This window comes from Octodon degus, unplaced genomic scaffold, assembly GCF_000260255.1.
Source record: "Octodon degus isolate 3935 unplaced genomic scaffold, OctDeg1.0 scaffold00015, whole genome shotgun sequence".
In the NCBI taxonomy this organism is placed as follows: domain Eukaryota; kingdom Metazoa; phylum Chordata; class Mammalia; order Rodentia; family Octodontidae; genus Octodon; species Octodon degus.
The window spans coordinates 6700557-6707715 of NW_004524591.1; positions in this window are offsets into that span (position 1 = coordinate 6700557).

Consider the following 7159-nt stretch of genomic DNA (forward strand, 5'->3'; position numbering starts at 1 on the left):
TGTGACTCTTGAAAAAAAATCTATCACCTAGAAGAGAACTATATTGAAAATGAGTTTTTCCAACTGGTGTTTCACTTTCCAAATATTTTGGTGAGTGCACTAATTTAAATAGAAAAATTCAGGTGGGAATCTTTCAGGTGTTTGATTTGGTATAATTCCTATTTTCTCTTTGATAGAATATTAACATTATTATTAAAGGATTTCAGGAATGTAGTGCTTGTTTAACTTTACTTGAATTATTAAAATGACAGTAACCAGAGGAGAACTACCTACTTTAATGGAACAACTGTGCATCTAGCAACAGACCCATTGTATACATTTCACTGCACACTGTAGATTGCTACCTAATAAAAACAGTAAGGCCACAAGGAATAAGGTCCCTGATTCATCTTCATACCATATAAATACAGTGATTAATGTCAATTATCACCATATGAGAGTTTAGAGACCCTGGTATCTGACTCTAATCCAAGTACAGTATATAACTGGTAATCAAAAATACAATTCAGTTAAGTACACATTGATTGGTATAGCAACTTTGCCTTCTAGTAATAAATAGTTGATCAGCAACTATATATTATGTGACCTTCCACAGGAAATTACGCAGTTTTAAAAATTATGAATTATTTACCATTTTAACAGTGTTCACTTAGCATTTAGGAAAAATTCTTGATGAAAAAATATTTCATGTTAGACTGCTTTAATTTTTTCTTTTAGAGAGGTTTCAATTTTCACATTACAAACTCAGACTTTTGCAAATTATAATTAAAGATATATGCTTATGCTCTCTGTCTAGCTGTCCCCCAAAAGCTTCATGCAGTCATGGGGTGGCTTCTAGAGTTTGTGATTAATTCTTGATTCAATGCAGGGATTGTGGGAGTGAGTACTACACCTACCCTGAGGCGGGTAGCCTGAATAGAATATAAGGAAGGGAGAGAGGCTTGCTAGCAGTTACAGCTGCTGCTCCTCCTTTTGCTCCTTGCTGTTTTCCACCTCCACAAACTACTGACCTCTGCTATGTTCCGCTATGCCGTGGAGCCAGGTGAGTATGGACTAACTGTGAGCTGAGTAAATCTTTGCTTCCTTAATTATGGGCATCAGGTATTTTGTCCCTGCAATAAATGAAAAGTAAGTGATACATAATTTGGTGCTGAAAAGTGGGATCATTGCTTTACTGTATGGCCTGACCATGTCATTCAAGAATCTTTGGGAATGGCTTACAGGAAGAGATAGGAGTGGTTTGGAGATGGCATCTGGAAGGGAAGCACTGGAATGCCTTCAGCTGTTCTGTATGGGAGATTCTGGTCAGAACACAAAAGACCAGAATACTCATAAAAATCCCACCTGTAAAGAACAGGCTGGGAGGTTTCTGCTGGAAGAAATATTGCATTGGTTGTTGGAATCCAGATAATGTGTGTTGTGGCTTGGAAGAAATTTGTCTGCATTTTTCTTGTGTCCAGACTTTGTCTGATACTGAAAATAAGCAAGGAAGACAGATTAATCTGGAAAAAGAAATTTCAAGGCAGTTGAATGTTGCGGCAGTGTAATGGCTATCATTTTGGATAGTTAGTCAGATTTATGTTGAGAATCAAGAGCAAATAGGCCAGCAGGCTGCTGTAAGATATTGTCAATTTGGTCAGAACCACAGCGCCAATAAATCTGTAGACTGCAAAGATAGAGCTGAGAGGATCTCCATTGTCAAGGAATAGGAAAATAGAAAAGATGACCTGAGGTGGAGGTTTCAGAAAAGATGGGCTGAGGTGGAAAAGATGACCCACAAGAAGCAGTGGGTCTCCACCCTTTGCAACCTTAAAACTACAAAAGTGAAAGATTTTGCTTGGAGGAGAAAGCTGCAGAATGCCATGTTCCAGAATGGTGGCAGTGGCCACACCAGGTTCCAGAATGGCGGTGGCATAAAGAATTTGTTCCTCAGAATCAAGATCAGTGTACTGTGCAATCTAGGCACTCAATCCCTACAGCCAAGAGAGAAGAAATCCCGGCTACTGCTCCAGTTGGCAGCAGACCTTGGCATCATCCATATGGCATTAGTTTTAGGCTAGGTAGAGTAAAAGAGTTCTGAGGTTAAGAAGGCTTCCACCTAGATTTCAGAAGTCCTGGGAGGCTAGGCAGTGTGCCCCTGAGAGGGCAGTGTGTGAATCAGAGAGTGAGAATCCTTAAGTGCAGTGGAAACTGCATAAGTTTGGAAAATCCTGGAACGTAGATTGTCTGAGGAAAGTTGCAAGGAGTGAGCAAATCCAGCCCCAGAGTGAAGCAAAAGTACCGTAGAGGTGGAGTCGCACAATTTGGCACAAATTGCTTCATTTGTTCCACATGGAACTACTGGACTTAATGTTTTTCTTTCAGGATTCCAGACTCACTTTTGTCCCAATGTTTGGTATCCTGCCTTGTATACCTTTTGGAATGGTAATTTTTTTTGTTGTATTGATTGTTGGAAGTCTTTAACTTTTCATTTTTATAGGGACTCACATCTAAGAGATTGAATTAGATCCTGGAGGAGACTTGGGACTTGGTCTTTTCAGCAATTGAAACTGTAGGACTTTGACAACTCTTACATATGGACTAAAATACCTTTTGAATAAAGGGATGTGCATTAGTCTTTGGAGTACCAGGGGCAGAATGTTATTGTTTGTGTCTAGTTGTCCCCTGAAAGCTTCATGCAATCATGGGGTGACTTCCAGAGTTTGTGATTAATTCTTGATCCAATACTAGGATTATGGGTATGAGTGCTGTGTATGCCCTGGGGCAGATAATCTGCATGCAAATGTAAGGGAGGGAGGCTTGCTACCAGTCACAGCTGCTGCTCCTCCTTTTGCTCTTTGCTGTTTTCTGCTGCCAAGCACTTCTGCCCTCTGCCATGTGCCACTCAGCCTTGGAGCAAGCTGAGTATGGACTGAAACCTCCACTAACTGTGAGCTAAATAAATCTTTCTTTCCTCAATTTTGAGTGTTGGGTATTTTGTCCCAGTAACAAGTAAAAAGTAACTTAGACATATATCTAGAAAAGTAAATGTCAATTTATTGTATCATTATAGATAATAATTATATTATTATAGATAATAATATTTACCATGTGTTCATCATCCAAGAATAAAACACATTTTTTTGTTCAATAAGTACTTAAAACTCTGGATGGAGTATAAGTATACTAATACATTTGCTCAGAAACATAGTCAGATCTCATTGAAAGTGTGGAAGACAAAATGAATATGGGCATGGAATTAGATTAAACATAGAAGCTAAGTGCAGGCCTCAGTCCTGTAACTAAAGCAAAGAAGCTCCTCTCCCCATCCCTGATAAAAACAAAAATTTGGATTTGTGTGGATAGAGGTGGAAGAGAGTGGAGTAAGGATAAATAAGAAATTTTAAACAGGGATTTGCCTGACAGCTCAGCTGATTAAAGCACCTGCTTAAGTAGACACAGGGACTGGGGTTCAATCCCTGGTGTGCAATGCCAGCCCTGCTCTCATGGTGCGCCAAGATGGCAATTGAGACTGGGCATGGTGGTGCACACTTATAATCCCAGTGCTTGGGAGGCTGAAAACAGGAAGATTACTACAAGTCTGATCTGTGTAGTGAGACCTTGTAGACCCTGTACTAAATACATTTTTTAAAAAAGAAATTTAAAACAATCTTCAAGCACTGAATTTATACTGAGTAACAATTTATATAGATGCTTCAAAGTGAATACTTTGAAAGACTGAGAAATGTGGAGGAAATGATGCTTGCTGTCTAACACACCAAACACACACACACACACACACACACACACACACACACACAAACGCACACACCCCATATGAAAGCATTCCAAATATTATTATCTTAAAAGAAAAAATGAAAGATCATTTGCTTAAAAGAGTATTGAATATTTTAAGCTTATATTCATGTTTCTTTGTTAAATGCCAAATAGTACATGATTTTATGAGGGGAAAATAAAGTCATTAGCATTTGAGACTGTGACAGATTTTATGAATGTATTTACTAGAAGTTATTTAATTATTCATCTCCTCATTCATTCTTTATTTGTTTCAACATTTATTCAGTACTCATGCATTAAACTCAGAAGTTTGAAAGAGTGCCTTTGTGTTTTGGTCTAATGGAACCAAGAGAGTGATCTCTTCTGACTCAGTGCTTCATATTATTAGGGAACATAGTTCCTTTCATTTTTGCATTTAGCCCCATATTTCTTTCTTTTTTTTTTTCTTTTTTCTGTATTTAGGACAGGGTCTACAGAGTCTACAGAGTCTTACTACATAGATCGGACTCATAGTGATTCGCCTGTGTCCAACCTCCCAAGAGCTGGGATTATAGGCACGAGACTCAATCACCATCTCAGTGCACCCTCAGGGGTAGGGCTGGCACTTCAGGCCTGGGATTGAGCCCCAGCCATTGCATTCTGCCTAAGCAGGTGCTTTAGCATGCTGAGCTATCAGGCCAGCCCTAGCCCCATATTTCTTAGTATTCCTAAACAAATCATAGCTATGAACAAGGCTGACTAATAGATATGGGGAAGAACTCACAATTGAAATTTGTTGCTTGGCCAATCTCTCTGTTGGACTCTCTTTTTTAGAAGGAAATACTTCCAAGGCTTCCAGATGAAATAGTCATTGATTCCAAGCAGGATGTACTAACAGGTCTGACATACCCCAACAAGTCATCAGTAGATTGAACTTAGTTTCCAGTGAAGATTCCTGGTTAATGTTAGGCTGTGTTCACATTGGAAACTGTCTCCTTTGTCAAGCCAATGAGTGGCTAGGATTTTCTCAGATAGATGATAGAATATGCTCTTCAGAAAGGTGGTAAGATGAATACAATTTGAGTGTTGGTTGGATAAATAATGGGGTACATGAACTAATTGACTAAAAATTTATTATAGAAATGTTACATTCAACATCTGGGAAATTAAAAATTGACTAAGCATTGACTGCAGTAATGGAGCATAGTTTGAAACAATGATTCACGCTTGTCATCTACTCACTTTTTATTATTAAAAGACACAGGGTATTGTTTAGATGTACAACAGGACTTCAAAAGCATTGCAAAGAAATCACAGACCAGAATTGGAGCTAGTGGGTGAAGCTAAAACCAACTCATTAGAATAACCTCTCTTCATTGCCAACCTTGTGAACATTTTTCCTCCAGCTTCTTTATCTTCAACTAATGTTATTATCATTTTGCAAACTTTTTCCCTCTGGAAAAAAAAATACAGGAGGCTTTATTTTTGGAGTTGTCTCTTTAAGGAAAGTTCTCTGAGTGTTCTAATGGAGCTATTTGAAGTAATAATCTCTGAGGTTGAAGCACATCTTTTATTTTTCTTAAAAACTGACTTTTCCACATTAAGTTGTTTGGTCAGATAACACTAAGTATCATAAAGCACACACATAAATTTACTTAACCTAGAATATAAATGGAGGGTAGAATTAACTTGTTTTCATAAAAACACAGTCAGAATCTTAGTCATTTCTTTCTCAGAGTTCATTCACAGGACCCTGTGAGTCATGCCACCAACAGAGGCCCTGGGAAATCACTCTTCCTTGTTTGTCTGTAAGCTCCCTACCCGAACACACTGTGGAAAGATGGAGAACAGCTGCAGTTAGACTGGGAAGTTGCCCTAAATTACTGTTTTCAAGCCCACTGTTTTATAAAGACAGACTGCTTCATCAATTCAAGGAAATCATAATTCAGATACAAATAGCAAAGGCTGTGTTACTACCAGCTCTCTACAATAGTATTTATGGCTTGAGTTTTTACATTCAAGATCTAGAGAAGGTGATTCTAAGGCAATCAGACTATCTCATTAAAACAGATTGAAAATTCTTTTATAACTTACATCAGTCTTTGCTACCAAAGATGTTGATAGATGGCTGACTTTTAGAGAGTGGAGGTAACATTTAGGCTGTCCTTTAAATATGCCCTTCATTTTATCAATTACATTTTAAACCTTTTTTTTGCATTTTTCACTTCCTGTCTGGCATCTATTTCCTCTAATATTTTTACTTATGTTTTTCAAAAAAAGGAGACAAGTTGAAAATGTTTCCTCATTTTCTTTGGTCTTATGTTTGCATGCTTCATAGTCAAATTCATTTGACTGAGAGAGAAAAAGCAGCTGGAGCAAAGAGAGAGAAAATGTCCTTCATTTCAATCACCCTCTGATTCATTTCTCTATCACCTTTTGACCATATACCCCGCCAACCAAGGCATCTCAGAAAAACCATCACAGGATGTGAATTATCTATAAGATCAACTATCTTCTGAACAGTCCTTCTCAGAGAGTTGTATCACCCCTAGTAGAGAAGGGATAAAGAGAGGAGCACTGGTTTTTAGGGGGCAAACTCTAGCTTGTGGGTTCAAAGAAATTTATAAGCTATAAATCTCTACATAAATACATACTTGAGTATGCAGTATGTCTGGGGAATCATCATTTTAAAGGGGTATAAGATTAGGAGGAAAACTTCTAAGAAAAGATTCCTTTGAGAAGAAATACTAAAAATAGTTGGAGAAACACTGTTTTAAGAGCTATAGCTTCCTGTGTCTTCTAAAACTATTTGCTTCAGTAGAAATAGCTCCTCCCAAGGCCCCATACTCTGTGCAGAGGCTGTTCTGGCTCCAAATCTAAATTCAGAAGACATTGTAGACCTCTGTTGGTTTTCCTAATACTGTGTTTCCAAACTGATTTGATATCAAATTGCAAATTTTTTCAGTAGTGTTTTCATTTTCTAAGCTATGTGCAATTGGAAAAAGGTCATGTTAACTGTTCAACTTCCTGTTGATTCATCTTTTTGTTAAATGAATCCTCTCTTATCCTTAACATTGCATCATTCTTTGCTCTAACACTTTTTAAAATTATTTATTTATGAAGTACCCCGGCTATAAACTTAGGATTGTGCTGACTTGTTCATGAGTAACAATTTCTGTTTGCATTTAAATGTCACTTGTTTCTTTGACATTGATGTCATCCCTCTTTATTGTGAAATTATACCATAACTCACATAATTTCATGGTATAAATTCATCTTTGTTTTGTATTTGCATTATGCATATATTCAATTAATGTGCCCACAGATTGGCTGAGCTGAGTAGCACTATCTATATTAAATAAATCTTCAGTTACATGTGCATATTATAGACAGACTAAATATG